Below are 18251 nucleotides of genomic sequence, written 5' to 3' on the forward strand. Positions count from 1 at the left end.
GGTCCGTTAATGTGCTTGTTGGTCGCACAATGCCGAGTTGGTTAGTTGCGTCCGTCATGCGGACATTCTGAGGCTTCTAGTGTGACCCGTTCTGCACAGAAGGATGTCGTGTTGGGTGAAGCCTTAAGGGGCACAGCCGAAGAACGAAGGGGCATTTGTGGAATTGTCCGAAAGTGTGTTGTGGTTGGGTTTGCATGTTTTGAAGTCTCGGTGGGGTCGTGTGTGACCCAAGCTACAACATGCGGTCTCTCGGCTCATGCCTTGCTAAACTGTGGTTTAGTGATGATCTGGATCGATGACACAACAACAATGTATATACATGCGGGCATCCTGTGGACGTGTCCAGGCTTCTCGTGTGACTCGTTGTGCACCAAAGGATTAGGTGATGCCTTCACGAAAGGACTTGAGTGGCCCACCACTAAAAAGAAGAAGGGGGCTTATGCCCCACAATGTCTTGTTCAGTTTGTGATCTGCCATGGTTGGGAGATTTATGTGGGATGCCTTGCAGCACCATTCTCTACTTGGCACTCCAAGAGTCTTTTCGGTGACTTAAATAGCAAGGCACTTTGGAACTTGCAAAGTGGACTTGCTATTACGATCCACTTTGATTTTTCTCCTGTGGCCTTGTTTTGTGCCACCAGCCTCCAACTTTTTAAGTTCTAGTTCGTACACCCATTGAGGGTTGCGGAGTAGTAACTCATGTGTGTGATTAGCTGAATTGGTGCAATGAAAATCCACGATGGACACATAGTCCCTTGTTCGTGTGGTAGGTGAAATAGACCCACGCCATTCACACTGTTCGAGTGGTAGGTGAAATAGACCCGTGTCATGCACACTTTCCGAGTGGTAGGTGAAAGTGACGACATATGTTCCGAGTGGTTGGTGATAGTGACCTGTGCCTTACATGAGATTCTTGCTTCAGTCGCATAACATATTTCGGTGAATGCATCGTAAGACACCGACCCCTTCATGAAATGCCTCCATATATGGAGGGGAACCCAAAAGTTTTTTCCCATGGTTGCTTGCAAAGTCTGAAGTCAGAATTCAACTCCTAGGCGATATTGGTCGTCATGGTACCATGGCGTGTGTTGCACTTTGGTAGAAAATCATTTGAGGTAAATGCCAAGATGTTATATGGGAATAACTTTGGGAAACGTTTAGGAATAATATTCCAAGCAATCGTGCAAATGAACAGCTCAAAAAACATGGTACACACTCATTTTCTAATTTTCGGGAACTATGTAATGCTCGCTGCTCAGAAAAATTACGAAAAAATATTGGCTTGGAGAAAAATCGTTAAAATTCATGGACCACTAGCTCCCATTCTTATAAGCAAGTGTGCAAACAATCAAGGAAAAATTCGACCACTAGCCTTAAAAAACCCAGTATGTCTTCCTAGAGAAAACGATGTCCGGTGGTGCAGAGTGGGTTTTTGCATATTTGCCTACTATAGGGGCGCAGCTGCCTGCCTGCCCATGCTGGTGCATTTCTCCATGGGCAATTCAACCGAGTCATCTTCCATATCGAATCCCATTCGTACGTGGCCAGGTGCAGGCTGGTCGTTCGGAAAAATGTGTGCATCCTATCGAACATATCCGACACCTAGGACTAGTTTGCGATGCATCATGGGCTTGGCTTTTGCCTCACGGTCCGACTCGAAATTCTTGATGCGTCTGTCTACATGGAAGGATGTGGTGTTAAGTGAAGCCTTCAGGGGCATAGCCGCAGCACGAAGGGGCGCAAGTCCAATTATCCGGAAGTATGTTGCGGGCTAGTTTACACAGTTGAAGTCAAGGTGCAGTCGTCTGTGATGCTAGAAACAATGTGCCTTAGGTAGGCTTATCCCTCGGAAATGTGTCGGCATTTGAGGTGCTGGATTGATCCCACAGTGCGCAGTTGGTAGTTCGACATCCCACGGACGTTCTGAGGCTTCTAGTGTAACCAGTCCTTCATAGAAGGATGTGATGCTAGGTGAAGCCCTTAGGGGCACAGCTACAGCACGAAAGGGCATAAGCCCAATCATCCAGAAGTAGTGTGTTTGCGGCTGGTTTTCATGGTTGAAGTCAAGGTGCGGTGGTGTAAGACGCATGCAACAATGGTAAGTGGTGTAGGCTTGTCCCACGGAAATATGTGTGCATCTCGGGAAATATGTGCGCACTTAGGCTTATATGTTGCTTGTGAGACCCTTTTCGCCATGAAAGGACATAGTGTGAGATGATGCCCTAAGGGCTGAGCTGCAGCACATAGAGAGATGAGCATGTTTGTCGGAAGTGCATTGTGGGAGGAATTGGCAGTCGGATAAACTTTGAACCTTGGTCCCTATCGATTTTGGTGGTTACCTTTTCTGTTCGCACCCGACGTAGCGGATCTGGCGGCACCATGTGTTTCCATTTGCTTGTCATTGGCATTACCGGGAGTGGTTCATATGGTATCGTCGAGTCTGTCTAATGGGAGGGCTCGTGAGTGGCAATTGGGATGTTTGTGTTGTCTGGCTCCAATTGATAGTATCTACTACTCGAATAACCGTAGTAATTCTAGAGGTAATATGTGCAACAAACCCCGACTTCTGGAAGGGTTACATTTATTAGATAAATGGTCGATGGAGGATCTGCCTGTTGTTTTGATGATTCATGATAACTCGTCGGATCACACAGCCTTTGTGCCGGCGACGCATCATTCAAATTTCTGCCCTATCAACTTCCGATGGTAGGATAATGGCCTGCCATGGTGGTCACAGGTGACGAAGAATTAGGATTCAATTCTGGAGAGGGAGCCTGAGAAACGGGTACCACATCCAAGGAAGGCAGCAGGCGTGCAAATTACCCAATCCTAACACGGGGAGGTAGTGACAATAAATAACACTATCGGGCTCATTGAGCATGGTAATTGGAATGAGTACAATCTAAATCCCTTAACGAGGATCCATTCGAGTGCAAGTCTGGTGCCAACAGTCGTGGTAATTCCAGCTCCAATAGCGTATATTTAAATTGTTGTAGTTAAAAAGCTTCTACTTGGCCCTTTGGTTGGGTCGATCGGTCCCCCATTGGTCTGCACCGGTCGTCTCGTCCCTTCTACCGGTGATGCACTCCTGGCCTTAACTGGTCGGTTCGTGCCTCCGGTATTGTTACTTTGAAGAGATTAGAGTGCTCAAAGCAAGCCTACGCTCTAGATACATTAGCATAGGATAACACCAAAGGATTTTGATCCTATTGCCTTCGGGATCGGAGTAATGATTAACAGGGACAGTCGGGGGCAATCATATTTCATAATCAGAATGGTCCGGTGAAACGTTCGGATTACGGCGATGTCCCTTCCCATTCATCTTAAGCGCGAGTCATCATCTCGCGTTGACTATGTCCCTGCCCTTTGTGCACACCGCCCATCGCTCCTACCGATTGAAGTGTCCGGTGAAGTGTTCGGATTACGGTGACATAGGCGGTCCGTCGCCAGCGACATTGTGAGAAGTCCACTGAACCTTATCATTTTGAGGAAGGAGAAGTCGTAACAAGGTTTCTGTAGGTGAACCTGAGGAAGGATCATTGTTGAAGCCTCACAAGCAGTGCGACCCCGAGAATCTTTTTTACTCCTTAGTGGTGGCTAGAGGTGTTTGGCACCGCGGTCCCCCTCGTTTCAGGAGGCGCCACACCCTCTGCGGTGTTCTCCTGGCCTAATATCAAATCCCCGATGCAGAACGCGCCAAGAAAATTGAAATCGTTTAGTTTGCCCTCGTCAACCCGGAGACGGTGCTAGACGCTTATCCTAAAGACTCTCGGCAACGGATATCTCGACTCTTGCAACGATGAAGAATGTAGCAAAATGTGATACTTGGTGTGAATTGCTGAATCCCGTGAACCATCGAGTCTAGGAACGCCAGTTACGCCTGAAGCCATTAGGCCCAGGGCACGCCTGTAATGGTGTTGCACATCATTGCCATGTGCCTTGGCCACGTGCTAGGCACCAAGCGGGGCGAATGTTGGCTTCCCTTGAGCAATGTCTCACGGTTGGTTGAAAACTGAGTCCGCACTGGAGGACGCCGTGATGGATGATGGCTGAGCTAAAGCTCGAGACCGATCGTGTGTGTCACCACCATCAGCTTTGCGACTCTTTGACCCATGGGGGTCTATTGGCCTACTAATATAGGAACCTCAGGTCAGGCGAGGCTACCCACTGGTGGGATCCCCTTGTGGGTTGCAGCGCCGACCGTCCCTGATCTTCTATGAAGGGTTCGAGTGAGAGCATACCTGTCGGGACCCGAAAGATGGTGAACTATGCCTGAGTGGGTGAAGCCAATGGAGGCCTGCAGTGATATTGACGTGCAAATCGTTCGTCTAACTTGGTTATAAGGGCGAAAGACTAATCGAACCGTCTAGTAGTTGGTTCGCTCTGAAGTTTCCCTCAGCATAGTTGGAGCCCACGGGCGAGTTCTATCGGGTAAAGCCAATGATTAGAGGCATCAGGGGCGCAACGCCCTTGACCTATTCTCAAACTTTAATTAGGTAAGACGGTGTGGTTTCTTTGTTGAGCTATGCCAAAGAATCGAGAGCTCCAAATGGGCCAGTTTTGGTAAGCAGAACTGGCGATGCGGGAGGAACCAGAAGCTGGGTTACGGTTCCCAACTACGCGCTAACCTAGACCCCACAAAGGGTGTTGGTCGATTAAGATAGCAGGACAGTGGTCTTGGAAGTCGAAATCCACTAAGGAGTGTGTAACAACGCACCTGTCGAATCAATTAGCCCCGAAAATGGATGCGCTAAAGCGCGCAACCTATACCTGGGCGTAGCGGTCGTTTGTGCAGATCTTAGTGGTAGTAGCAAATATTCAAATGATAACTTTGAAGGCCTAACAGGGGAAATGTTCCATGTAAACGCCACTTGCACATGGGTTAGTCATTTCTAAGGGACGGGGGAAGCCCGTCTGATAGCGCTCTAAGTGTGCACTTCGAAAGGGAATTGGGTAAAAATTCCTGAACCGGGACGTGGCGGCTGATGGCAACGTTAGGAAGTCCGAAGACGTCGGCGGGGACCCCGGAAAGAGTTATCTTTACTGTTTAACATCATGCCCATCCTGGAAACGGCTCAGCCAGAGGTAGGGTCCAACTACTGGAAGAGCACTGCATGTCATGTGTTTTTTTGTGCCTCCCACGCCCGGACGTACTCCTAACCGCAATAGGTCTCCAAGGTGAACAAGCTCTGGTCAATGGAACAATGTAGGCAAGGGAAGTCAGCAAAATGGATTCATAACCTTGGGAAAAGAATTGGCTCTAAGGGCTAGGCATAGGGGTCCAAGTCCCGAACCCATTGGCTGTCGGTGGACTGCTCGAGCTGCTATCATGGCGAGACGGGTCGCCCATGCCGGTCGGGGGACAGATTGGGAACAAGCCCTTTGGGGCCTCTTCCCCAAGTGTCGAACAGTCGACTCAGAACTGGTATAGACAAGGGGAATCCGACTGTTTAATTAAAACAAAGCATTGTGATGGTCCCTGCGGATGTTGACGTAATGTGATTTCTGCCTAGTGCTCTGAATATAAAAGTGAAGAAATTCAACCAAGTTCAGGTAAACGGCAAGAATAACTATCACTCTCTTAAGGTAGCCAAATGCCTCGTCATCCAATTAGTGACGCACATGAATGGATTAACGAGATTCCAATTGTCCTTGTCTACTATCCAACGAAACCACAACCAAGGGAACGAGCTTGGTGGAATTAGCAGCGAAAGAAGACCATGTTGAGCTTGACTCTAGTCCGACTTTGTGAGATGACTTGAGAGGTGTAGGATAAGTGGGAGCTGGAAACAGCGGAAGTGAAATACCACTACTTTTGGACCCAAGGTCGGCCTTGATTGGTCGATCCGGACGGAAGACATTGTTAGGTGGGGAGTTTAGCTGGGGTGGCACATCTATTAAAATATAACACAGGTGTCCTAAGATGAGCTCAACGAGAACAGAAATCTCGCGTGGCATAAAAGGGTAAAAGCTCGTTTGATTTTGATTTCCAATACAAATACGAACCGTGAAAGCGTGGCCTATCGATCCTTTAGTCCTTTGGAATTTGAAGATAGAGGTGTCAGAAAAGTTACCACAAGGATAATTGGCTTGTGGCATCTAGGCGTTCATAGTGATGTTGCTTTTTGATCCTTCGATGTCGGCTCTACCTATCATTGTGAAGTAGAATTCACCAAGTGTTGGATTGTTCACCAACCAATAGGGAACGTGAGCTGGGTTTAGACCATCGTGAGATAGGTTAGTTTTACCTTACTGATGACAGTGTCGCAATAGTAATTCAACCTAGTACGAGAGGAATTGTTGATTCGCACAATTGGTCATCGCGCTTAGTTGAAAAGCCAGTGGCGTGAAGCTATCATGCATTGGATTATGATGGAACGCCTCTAAGTCAAAATTCGGTCTAGAAGCGATGTCTATGCCCGTCGCCCGTTTGCCAACCAGAAGTAGGGGGCCTCGGCCCCCCAGAGGCACGTGTCGTTGATGACCCCCTCAGGGTGGACGAGTCTCGCAGGACGCCTAGAAGCGCTATTCCCCACTGCCACGATCCATTGAGATTCAGCCCTTGTCGCTTCAATTCGTATCTCCCATCTCAAACCTTTTTTCGAGCTAGGTCGTACACCCTATGAGGGTTACAAACCTGCACCTCGTATGGGCGACGAGGCGAGTATGTGCAAAGTCCACCTTCCACAAGAACACGGTAGAGACAACGTCACTTACAATTGGAGTCCAGCATTGCCTCTGGCCATGCCCCATTGTGCCTTGTGTGTTGTTCAAGGTATCCGGTGGTTGGGGTGCTTTGTGCATGGTGTAGGTCCTTGTGCGTGATCCTGAGTGCAAGGTGAAATAGAGGCCAAGACACATGTGTCTGAGTGCTACTAGGTGAAATTGAGGCCATTACACACTTTTTATGAGTGTTAGGTGAAAGTGACCCATTCTGTGGCACACGTTCCTAGTGTTAGGTGAAAGTGACTCAGTCCGTGGCATACGTTCCGAGTGCTAGGTGAAAGTGACCCATGCCATGGCACATGGTCCGAGTGCTGGGTGAAAGTGACCCATGCCATGGCTTATGCCTCGTGTGAGATTCTTGCTTCTCTCGCATTCCCTATTTCGGTGAAAGCATCGTAAGACGCCAACTTCCATATTTGAAGGAGAACCCGTAATTTTTTAGCCATGGTTGCCACCTAAGTTTCACATAAGAATTCAACCCCCAGGCGATGTTGTCCATCACGGCACCACCGTGTGTCCCACAGTTCGGAGGAAAATCATTTGAGGTAAATGCCTCGATGTTACATGGGTGTTACTTTGGGAAATGTTTAGGAAAAATGCTCCTAGCATTCCTGCAAAAGAACAGCTCAAAAAACATGGTACACACTCGTTACCTAATTTTCTAGAATTATGTAAAGCTCGTCGCTTAGAAAAATTATGAAACATTATCAGCTTGGAGACAAATCGTGAAACTTCATGGACCACTAGCTCCCATTCTTATAATCACGTGTGCAAAATATCAGGGCAAAATTCGACCTCTAGCCTAAAAAACCAATATGTCTTCCCAGAAAAAAGGATGTCCGGTGGTGAAGAGTGAGCTTTTGCATATTCGCCTACTATGGGGGGGCAAGCTGCCTACCTGCCCATGCACCTTGGTTGGTTAGGATGGTTCGCCATGGGGCTCCCCCTGAACGCTCCAGCAACCTATCCCAAGCATGTTGGTGCTTTTTTCCTTGGCATTGTGGGCAATTCGACTAAGTCATCTTCCATGTCGAATACCGATCGCACGTGGCCAGGTGTAGGTTGGTGCTTTGGCATGGTGTTGTTTGGCACGTAGGACTTATTGGGGATGCATCATGGGCTTGGACTGTTCCTCGTGAACGTACTCGAATTTCTTGATGTGTGAGTCCCTCTTGCCGTGGTTCCGACTTCATCACACAGTGCCGAGTTGGATGGTTACGGGCATCGATTGGACGTGCCGAGGATTCTAGTGTTGCACGTTCTGCACGGAAGGATGTGGTGTTAGGTGATGCCTTTAGTGGCACAACCGAAGCACGAAGGGGCACAAGTCCAGTCATCCAAAAGTGTGTTATGGGCGGGTTGGCATTTTTTTAGTCACGGTGTGGCCATTTATGTCTCATGCAACAAAGTGTCTCGTGTAGGCCTATCCTATGGAACAGTGTGTGGTGTTAAGGTTTGGTTTGGTCACACGGTCCTGGTTGGGTAGTTGTGGGCTTCCGTCCGACTTGCCGAGGCTTCTTGTATGTCCTGTTGTGCACGGAAGGATATGATATTGGGTGAAGCCCTTAGGGGCAGATCCGCAGCACAAAGGGGCGCAAGTCCAATCATCCCGAAGTGTGTTGTTGGCGGGTTTGCATGGTTGAGGTCAAGGTGCAGTCGTGTATGACTCAAGCAAAGAATGCTGCTTATGTAGGCTCATCCCTCGGGAAAGCGTGGTCCGTTGACGTGCTGATTTGGTCACACAAGGTCGAGTTGGTTAATTGCATCCATCATGCAGACATCTTGAGGCTTCTAGCGTGACCCGTTTTGCACGGAAGGATGTCGTGTTGGATGAAGCCTTAAGGGGCACAGCTGCAACACGAAGGGGCCCAAGGCCAATCGTCCAGAAGTGTGTTGTGGCTGGGATTGCATGTTTTGAAGTCCCGGTGGGGTCGTGTGTGACCCAAGCTAAAATGTGCGGTGTCGGGGCTCGTGCCTCACTAAACTATGGTCAGGTGATGGTCTGGATCGGTGACATGGTGGCGAGCTAGGTACATGCAGACATCTTGAGGATGTGCCCAGGCGTCTCGTGTGACCTGTTGTGCACCAAAGGATTAGGTGATGCCTTCACGAAAGTTCTAGAGTGGCCCACCACTAAGAAGCAGCAGGGGGCTTTGACCGACAATGTCTCGTTCGGTTTGTGATCTTCCCTGGTTGGGAGATTTATGTGGGATGCCTTGCAACACCATTCTCTACTTGGCGCTCGAAGAGTCTTTTCAGTGACTTAAATATCAGGGCAATTCGGAAGAGGCAGAGTGGACTTGCTGTTATGACCCACTTTGATTTTTCTCCTATCACCTTGTTTTGTGCCACCAGCCTCCAACTTTTTAAATTCTAGTTCATACACCTAATGAGGGTTGCGGAGGTGAAATAGACATGTGCCATACACACTTTCAAGTGGCAGGTGAAAGTGACGACACATGTTTCGAGTCGTAGGTGAAAGTGACGACACATGTTTCGAGTGGTTGGTGAAAGTGACCCGTGCCTCGCATGAGATTCTTGCTTCAGTCGCATTCCCTATTTCGGTGAATGTATCATAAGACGTCGACCCTTCATGAAATGCCTCCATATTTGGAGGGGAACCCGAAATTGTTTTGCCATGGTTTCCTGCAAAGTCTCAAGTCAGAATTCAACTCCTAGGCGATGTTGCCCATCATGGCACCATGGTGTGTGCCGTACTTCGGTGGAAAATCATTTGAGGTAAATGCCTCGATGTTACATGGGTGTAACTTGGGAAATGTTTAGGTATGATATTCCAAGCATTCCTGCAAAAGAACAGCTCAAAAAACATGGTACACACTCATTTTCTAATTTTTGGGAATTATGTAATGCTCGCCGCATAGAAAAATTACGAAAATTTATCGGCTTGGAGAAAAGTCATGAAACTTCTTGGACCACTAGCTTCCAATCTTATAAGCACGTGTGCAAAACATCATAGCAAAATTCGAACTCTAGCCTCAAAATACCCAGTATGTCTTCCCAGAGAAAAGGATGTCTGGTGGTGTAGAGTGAGTTTTTGCATACTAGCCTACTATAGGGGGGCAGCTGCCTGCCTGCCCATACACCTTGATCAGTCAGGATGGCTTGCTATCGGGCTCCCCCTAACACCCCATCAAGCTTCCCCAAGCATGGTGGTGCTTTGTCCATGGCGATGTGGGCAATTCGATCGAGTCATCTTCCTTGCTGAATCTCGGTCGTACGTGGCCAGGTGCAGGCTGGTCGTTCATAAAAATGTGTGCATTGTGTTGAACATATCCGGCACCTAGGACTCATTTGAGATGCATTAAGGGTTTGGACTTTCCCTCACGGTCCGACTCGAAATTCTTGATGCGCCCGTCTCACTTGTCAAGGTTCCGGTTTGGTGACTCGGTGACGGGTTGGGTAATTGCGGGTGGCGAGTGTGTCGAGGCCTCTAGTGTGACCCTTTCTGCATGGAAGGATGTGGTGTTAGGTAAAGCCTTCAGGGGCATAGCCGTAGCAAGTAGGGGCGCATGTCCAATCATCTGGAAGTGAGTTGCAGGTTGGTTGGCACAGTTGAAATCAAGGTGTAGTCGTTGGTGACGCTAGAAACAATGTGCCTTGGGTAGGCTTGTCCCTCAGAAATGTGTTGGTTGTTGAGGTGCTAGATTGGTCCCATGGTGCGGAGTTGGTAGTTACGGCATCCCACGGATGTTCTGAGGCTTCTTGTGTGAGAAGTTTTGCACGGAAGGATGTGGTGCTGGGTGAAGCCCTTAGGGGCAAAACTGCAGCACGAAGGGGTGCAAGCCCAATCATCCGGAAGTAATGTGTTGGCGGCTGGTTTTCATGGTTGAATTCAAGGTGCGGTGGTGTAAGAGGCATGCAACAATGCTGCACGGTGTAGGCTTGTCCCACGGAAATATGTGCGCACCTTGGGAAATATGTGCACACCTAGGCGTATTTGTTGTTTGTGAGACCCTTTTGTATAAATTGTGTTAAATTGCAGAAACATGCAGCATTGCATATCATTGTTAGAAATTATTAGAGAGTATATTTTTTCCATATTTTACTGCATCATATAGGCAGAAGAGAGATGCATGGGTGAGAAAGAGAGATTAACATGCTTAGTTGATATTGTCCATGATGTATTGCATATAGTTTTAATGTGCTAAATCTCATTCATACTTTCTTACATGTTCGTGCATTTTGTTTAGAGATTTTGGAGAAAGATTCTGCATTATCTGTATTTTGTATTAACTCGCATATATTCATGATGGCTTGTGTTACTTGAGTGTGGGTTAATCATTGAGTTTTCGTTGTTGTAAATTGAGCATATTAGTGCTTAGTTAAACTCTGTTTTTGTATACTATTTTTTACATTAGGTTTTGTCTCTAGGTGTCTTACCACCATTGAGATTTAGTGAATCTTCACCAAGGCTTGGAGGTCTTGAATTTAGAGCGAGAATCTTGGTTGGGGCTGGATCGTGAGAAACGTTTTCTTGGGCGATAGGGATAGTCAAACCAAGGTTAGAGGTTCTTGGAATTCAAGAAAGAAGCGTCTAGAGTCTTGTAATTGAATTGGTGTATGTAACAATACAATGCTTTCAATATAGTGAAGAGAAATCTCCCAAGATTAGAAGGGGAGGCATGGATGTAGTTTGCAAGTGGACCCGCAAACGAACCACGATAAAAATCCTATTGTGCAAGCTGTTCTCTCTCAATCTCTTTTATAATTCAAGTTGTTTTAATTCGTGAATTAAGCTGATATTTTGCATACTGCTACTGTGCCATATCTTTGTTAATTGTGCATAAAAATATAGGTTGTCTCTATGCTTGTTTGTTGGTAACTTGCTGTGCAAGAAGCCAATCTTCCAATTATGTCTCTGATACGTTTTAATCGATTAAGCCCCCTGGTTAATCGATTACATGGGTTGTTCTCCAAAACTGGGTTTTTGGTGCGTAAAGCGGTAATTGATAACCGCTACACCTATTCAACCCCCCTTCTAAGTGTGTCTAGACCACTGATACCTAACAAGTGGTATCAGAGCTGGTACGATGTGCTAGCTCAATTGCATACACATGATACTAAGGGAATTAAATGGGTTCCACCAACCCCTTTGGCAGTGATGGTGCATCCATTAACCGCCCTCCCGTATTCAGTAGCGAGAGATACGCCTACTGGAAAGTCAGGATGGAAATTTTTATTGAGGCCAATGATTCGGATATTTGGGAATCCGTAATCAACGGGCCCTTCGTCCCACTACACTTAGTGGATGACGAACCGAAAGAAAAACCTAAAAGTTTGTGGACCGATGAGGAGCGCAAAAAGGTTTAGTGCAACCTACGCGCTAAGAACATAATCACATCAGGCCTATCATATAATGAGTTCTTTTGGGTATCTCTGTGTCAAAGTGCCAAGGAGATGTCAGACACTTTACAAGTGACACACGAGGACACTAGCGAGGTCAAGCGTGCCAGGCTGAATGCACTGACACATGAATACAAATTATTTCGTATATTACCATGTGAATCTATCAGCGATATGCAAAAATGATTCACTCCTATTGTAAATCATCTAGTTGTCCTAGATAAACTTTTTACCAAACGAGAACTTACTATAAAAGTTTTACGCTGTCTTGACAAGAGATGGCAACCTAAACTAACGGCTATCATGGAATCTAAGGACCTTGATTCCATGCCTTTAGCGACATTTTTGGGAAAGCTTCAAGAGCACGAGATGGAGCTTGGACGCCTGACCATACACGAAGAGTCAGACCGCAAAAAGAAAGGCATATATCTCAAAGAAACAACATCACAACGTACAGAAGAGATAGATGATGCTGACTCTGACTCTGACATTGACGATGAAACGTTAAACCTTCTCGTACAAAAGTTTGGGAAATTCTTAAAGAAAAAAGGAGGTTTCAAACATTTCCAGAAAAAAGAGGCGTGGGAATCAACAAGAAAAGTCAAGAATAATGATAGCTTCACTTGCCATGAATGTGGTAGGCCGGGACAGATGAGATTTCAATGTCCCACTTACCTAAAGAAGGTTGATTCAGAAAAGAGCACTCCCAGGGACTTCAAGTCGAAGAAAGCCTATATTTTCCGGGATGTACTAGAGGAGGAGACGACATCAAGCACCTCAGATGAAGAGTAGATCATCAAGCTATGCTTAAGGACTAGAAAGATGTGGCTTGCGGATCAGGTAGTACAAAGGATGCTGATAATGAGGTATATTCTTACACCTCATCCTCTTCGGATGATTCTCCTTCATATGAGGTTTTATATGACGCGTATGTCGAACTGCATGAAGAACTTAAGAAATTTGCTAGGATTAGTGACGATAGTAAATGGGTAATCCCACTAAATGATCAAAAAATATTAACACTACAAAAAGAATTAGATGAACTGAAACTAGAAAATGAAACATTAGATCTAATTTTTTCATGTAATTCATGCGACTGCTCTAATGATAAATTATGTCAAACAAGAAATTATCTCGTGAGAGGGGTTTGGTGAAAATATCAGCTAATTGCTTAGTAGTTTCAACAAATTCAAGCACATAACCACCTTTTTTACATGGTCACGCAAGAAATGATGTCTAATTTCTATATGCTTGGTTCTCGAATGCAAAACAAGATTCTTGGATAGGGTTATGGCACCTGTATTATCACATTTTATAGGGATCTTTTCTAGATTAAGTCCAAAGTTCTTAAGTTGCTGCTTCATCCATATGATTTGAGCTCAATACACATCAGCGATAATGTATTCCCCTTCGGCTGTGGATAAAGCAACACAAGCTTGCTTTTTACTGTGCCACACAACTAAGGAACTGCCTAGTAAGTGACAGGTCCCACTAGTGCTATTCTGATCCAACTTACATCCCGAAAAATTGGAATCAGAATACCCTACCTAGGATAATGAGGCATCCCTAGGATACCATAATCCCATATTAGTTGTTCCTTTTAAATATCTCATGATATGTTTAATAGCAGTATAAGGTGAATCTTTAGGGAATGCTTGAAATCTTGCACACATACAAACACTAAACATAATATCGGGGAGCCATGCCGTTCTAAGTTGATGGAGCGATTTGTCTGGTTAATTCCGTTAACGAATGAGACCTCAGCCTGCTAAGTAGCTATGTGGAGGTAACCCACCACAACTAGCTTCTTAGAGGGACTATGGTCGCTTAGGCCCCGAAAGTTTGAGGCAATAATAGGTATGTGATGCCCTTAGATGTTCTGGGCCGCACGCGCGCTACGCTGATGTATTCAACTATAGCCTTGGCCGAGAGGCCCGGGTAATCTTTGAAATTTCATCGTGATGGGGATAGATCATTGAAATTGTTGGTCTTCAACGAGGAATTCCTAGTAAGTGCGAGTCATCAGCTCGCGTTGACCACGTCCCTGCCCTTTTTACACACAGCCCGTCGCTCCTACCGATTGAATGATCCGGTGAAGTGTTCAGATTGCGGTGACGTGGGTGGTTCTCTGTCAGCGATGTTGTGGGTCGTCCATTGAATATTACCATTTACAGGAAGGAGAATTTGTAACAAGGTTTCCTTAGGTGAACATGTGGAAGGATCATTGTCGAAGTCTCACAAGCAGTGCGACTACGTGAATCTGTTTTACTCCTCAGGGGTGGCTAGATGTGTTTGGAACCTAGGTCCCCCTCGTGTCAGGAGACGCCACACCGTAGGTGAACAAAACCCTTGCGCGGAACGCACCAAGGAAATTGAATCGTTTAGTTCGCCCCCATCGGCTCGCAGACGGTGCTCCTACGGGCGGCATTGTCACAAGCGTATCCTAAAGACTCTCGGCAACGGATATCTCGGCTCTTGCATCAATGAAGAACCTAGAGAAATGCGATACTTGGTGTGAATTGCGGTATCCTATGAACCATCGAGTCTTTGAATGCAAGTTGCCCCCGATGCCATTAGGCCGAGGGCACGCCTGCCTGGGTTTTTCACATCGTTGCCCCGTTCCTTGTCCACATGCTAGGCACCAAGCAAGGTGAATGTTGGCTTCCCGTGAGCTATGTCTCATGGTTGGTTGAAAACTGAGTCCGTGGTGGAGGGCACTATGATGGATGGTGGCTGAGCTAAAGCTCGAGACCGATCATGCGTGTCACCCCCACCAGCTTTGTGACTCTTTGACCCATGGGGGTCTGTTGGCCTCCTAATACGGAAAATAAGGTCAGGCGGGGCTACCCGCTGAGTTTAAGCATATCAATAAGCGGATGAAAAGAAGCTAACAAGGATTCCCTTAGTAACAGCGAGCAAACCGGGAAAATCTCACCATGAGAATCGGTCGCCCTCGGTGTCTGAATTGTAGTCTGGAGAAGCGTCCTCAGCGGCGGACCAGGCCCAAGTCCCCTGGAAGGGGGCGCCGGAGAGGGTGATGAAAGTGAAGTGCACCATTGGAGATTGATTTATGTTTTGATGAAGACACACATGAAGAGAAGCTTGAAGATCATTCAATATACAACATGCCAAGGACTCAAGTGGTGACGTATTAGACAGTGGTTATAATTCTTTATTATCTTTTTAGAAGTCTAAGATGTTTGCCATAGATATTGAGTCTAGGTTAGGTAAAACTTTTACTAATGATGATTTGTCTAACAAAGTTTTGCAGTGTCTTGAAAGGAGATGGCAACCAAAGGTAACCGTGATAATGGAATCAAAGAACATAGACAACATGCCATTAGCTATTGTATTTGGGAAACTCCAAGAACATGAAATGGAGTTAGGGCGCTTGAGACTGAATGAAGAGTAAGACAAGAACGAAATCGCACTCAAGGCTACAACATTTAAAGAAGAACAAGAAAGTAAGGATTCCAGTTCAGATTCTGATTCTGATGAAGACTTGAATCTCCTATTTGAAAAATTAAAAAGGTATATCAAGAAGAAAGGAGGGATCAAGAATCTCAAGAAAGAAGCCAAGAAATCGACCAAGAGAAGCAAGATTCCCAAAGAAGGCTTCACTTGCTATGAGTGTGGAAAATCAGGCCACATGAAGCATCAGAAGTGCACATCTAGTGATGAAACTCTCTAATGTCCAAGTCAAAAGGAGCATACATTGTTTGGGATGATTACGAGAAAGATTCGACTTCAAGCTCATCCAAAGAGGAGGAAAATACAAAGGTATGCCTTATGGCACAAGTGCATGAGAAGTGCACATCTAGTGATGAAGATGATTCTATTGAGGTATAGTCGTATACTTCATCATTCTCTAATGACTCTCCTCCATACGATGAATTATATGCAGCTTATGTCGAAATGCATGAGGAATTAAAGAAAATTATTAAATTAAATATTGATAGAAAAAGAGTTATCTCCTAGCATGAAAATAGAATAATTGAAATTCAAAATGAATTAGATGAACTTAAACTTGAAAATGAAACTCTTGATCTTATCTATGCATGTGCCTCATGTGATTGCTCTACTTCTAAATTATGTCAACCAACTATATGTGATACTTGTGAGAGTTTAAATGCTGAAAATTCTATTTTGAAACAAAAAACTTTCAAAGCTCACATATAGTCAAGAAAACCTTAACACATTGCTTACTAATACAAGAAATGTTGGTAAATGATCTAGAATTGGATATAAACCTGAACCTAAGAAAATACCATATAGAAATGTAGTACTTCTTATGCATAAGAAGTCAAATAATAACATGACTACTTGTTTCTATTGTGGTACACATGGTCACACATGAACTACATGCTTTATTAGAAAATTTGGAGTGCCAAGTGGCAAATATATTTGGGTAAAGAAGGGGAAAGATCCCTTAGTTACTAACAAGAAGGGACCCAAAATAACGTGGGTACCCGAAAGAGACAAGTGAATTGTGTTTGTAAGTGTGCCAAAGGACATTTGAGCGTCAAGGGATAAATCAACAAAACATGTTCTCGGCACAAGGTTGGTGAGTAGACCAAGGTAAGTTTGACCTATCACCAAAAGGTAAGTAAGTTAAGTCTATTAACAAGGTTACAGAATTAATTCTGGATATTGAGTACACTTGAACTAAAAAGTATATGTTATTGTTATACTAAATTCATAATATGTGATATCATAGTAAATGCTATGAAATGCTTTAAAATACTTTAACTAGTGGCATTATGACATGCACATCTGTATCAAAGCAAAATTTTGTTTGAAAGTGCCATGTCTATTGTATTCTTGATACCATGCTAAGTGAGTATATGCTAAGTTGCATGTAAATCTCTAAATTGTACATATTGTCATTAAATGCATGTATGCTGAATTGTTATATGTTTTCATGCATTCTGGCTTTAGAAAGTTTGTACAAATCTGGATTAGATAGAGTTATAGGTTGTATCCCTTAGCATGTCTTAGTAAGCTTAAAATTATGCTTAAAACTGTCAACTTTCTGTCATTAATCGATTAACCCTCAGTATAATCGATTAAATGAGTTCCAGTAGCTCAAGCTTTTTGGAAAAAAATCATTTTAATCAATTAAATTTTTTGTTAATTGATTACCTAGGCTCAATTGTTTTTCAGAAATTCATTTTTTGTTGGTTTGTTGCTTACGTTTATATTTTTGAGTCAAGTACATTTCATGGTTATGGACTTATGGTTGTACTTTCTTTTAGTACTTTGTAACTATGTTGAACCTTGCCAATTATGTTAAAGGAAATTTGTTTTTGCGTGAATCTTGAACATGTCTTAATTGTGTATTATAATTGAATGATTGAAATATCCTTTAAAATGAAAATCCCCAACAAGTGCTAACAAGTGGTGCTAACAAGTGACATACATATATGTTTAATCATTCCATGCCTAGTCTGTTTATATAATGGATATATCATGCAAAATATGTCTATATTCAGTTTTAGACTCAGAAATTAGTGCATTTGTTTAAGCTTCTCAAAATGGTTATTGATTATGCTAATAATTAATCAATCAATTACAGTTTTTCAAAATAAATTGTTATATCTGTTCTTACTTTTGACTATGTTAATTAGTTGTTCTTTTTGATAATGTCAAAAGGGGGAGAAAGGTTGTTTGTTTGTTATTGATGTATACAGGTTAGTAAGGAGAAAGGTTGTTGAGAAAGGTTGTCAAATGAGCATCCGTATTATGCTACTTACCAAGAGTACTTCTCTAAGTAACAAAAGGGGGAGAAGATAAAGGGGAGAATAATGAAAGGGGAGCAGCGCACTTTGAAAGTCAAATACACAACCTGAACCTAATCTCTCAATGTTGATCATATGATCAAGCTTTTCATCAGACAAAGATTTGGTAGATTTGGTGTGGAGTCTGTCATGGAGTTTGTCATCACCAAAAAGAGGGAGATTGAAAGTGAAGTGCACCATTGGAGATTGATCTATGTTTTGATGAAGATCAACATGAAGACAAGCTTGAAGATTATTCAATATACAACATGCCAAGGACTCAAGTGGTGACTTATTAGACTTAGTTATAATTCTTTAATATCTTTTTAGAAGTCTAAGATGTTTGCTATAGATATTGAGTCTAGGTTAGGTAAACCTAGGTGT

At 44.4% G+C, this 18251-nt stretch overlaps 1 long non-coding RNA gene across 1 annotated transcript in view; it reads left to right on the forward strand.

Moving 5' to 3' along the window:
* The window catches only part of LOC109335790, a 25288-nt gene extending 10164 nt beyond the window's left edge, over nt 1-15124 (forward strand). Inside the window, exons 2-3 of the long non-coding RNA XR_002106255.1 lie at nt 4141-4149; nt 14923-15124. This is a non-coding gene — a long non-coding RNA (uncharacterized LOC109335790). The remainder of the gene's footprint in view (nt 1-4140; nt 4150-14922) is intronic.

Source organism: Lupinus angustifolius, chromosome LG20 (assembly GCF_001865875.1).
Source record: "Lupinus angustifolius cultivar Tanjil chromosome LG20, LupAngTanjil_v1.0, whole genome shotgun sequence".
Classification (NCBI taxonomy): Eukaryota; Viridiplantae; Streptophyta; class Magnoliopsida; order Fabales; family Fabaceae; genus Lupinus; species Lupinus angustifolius.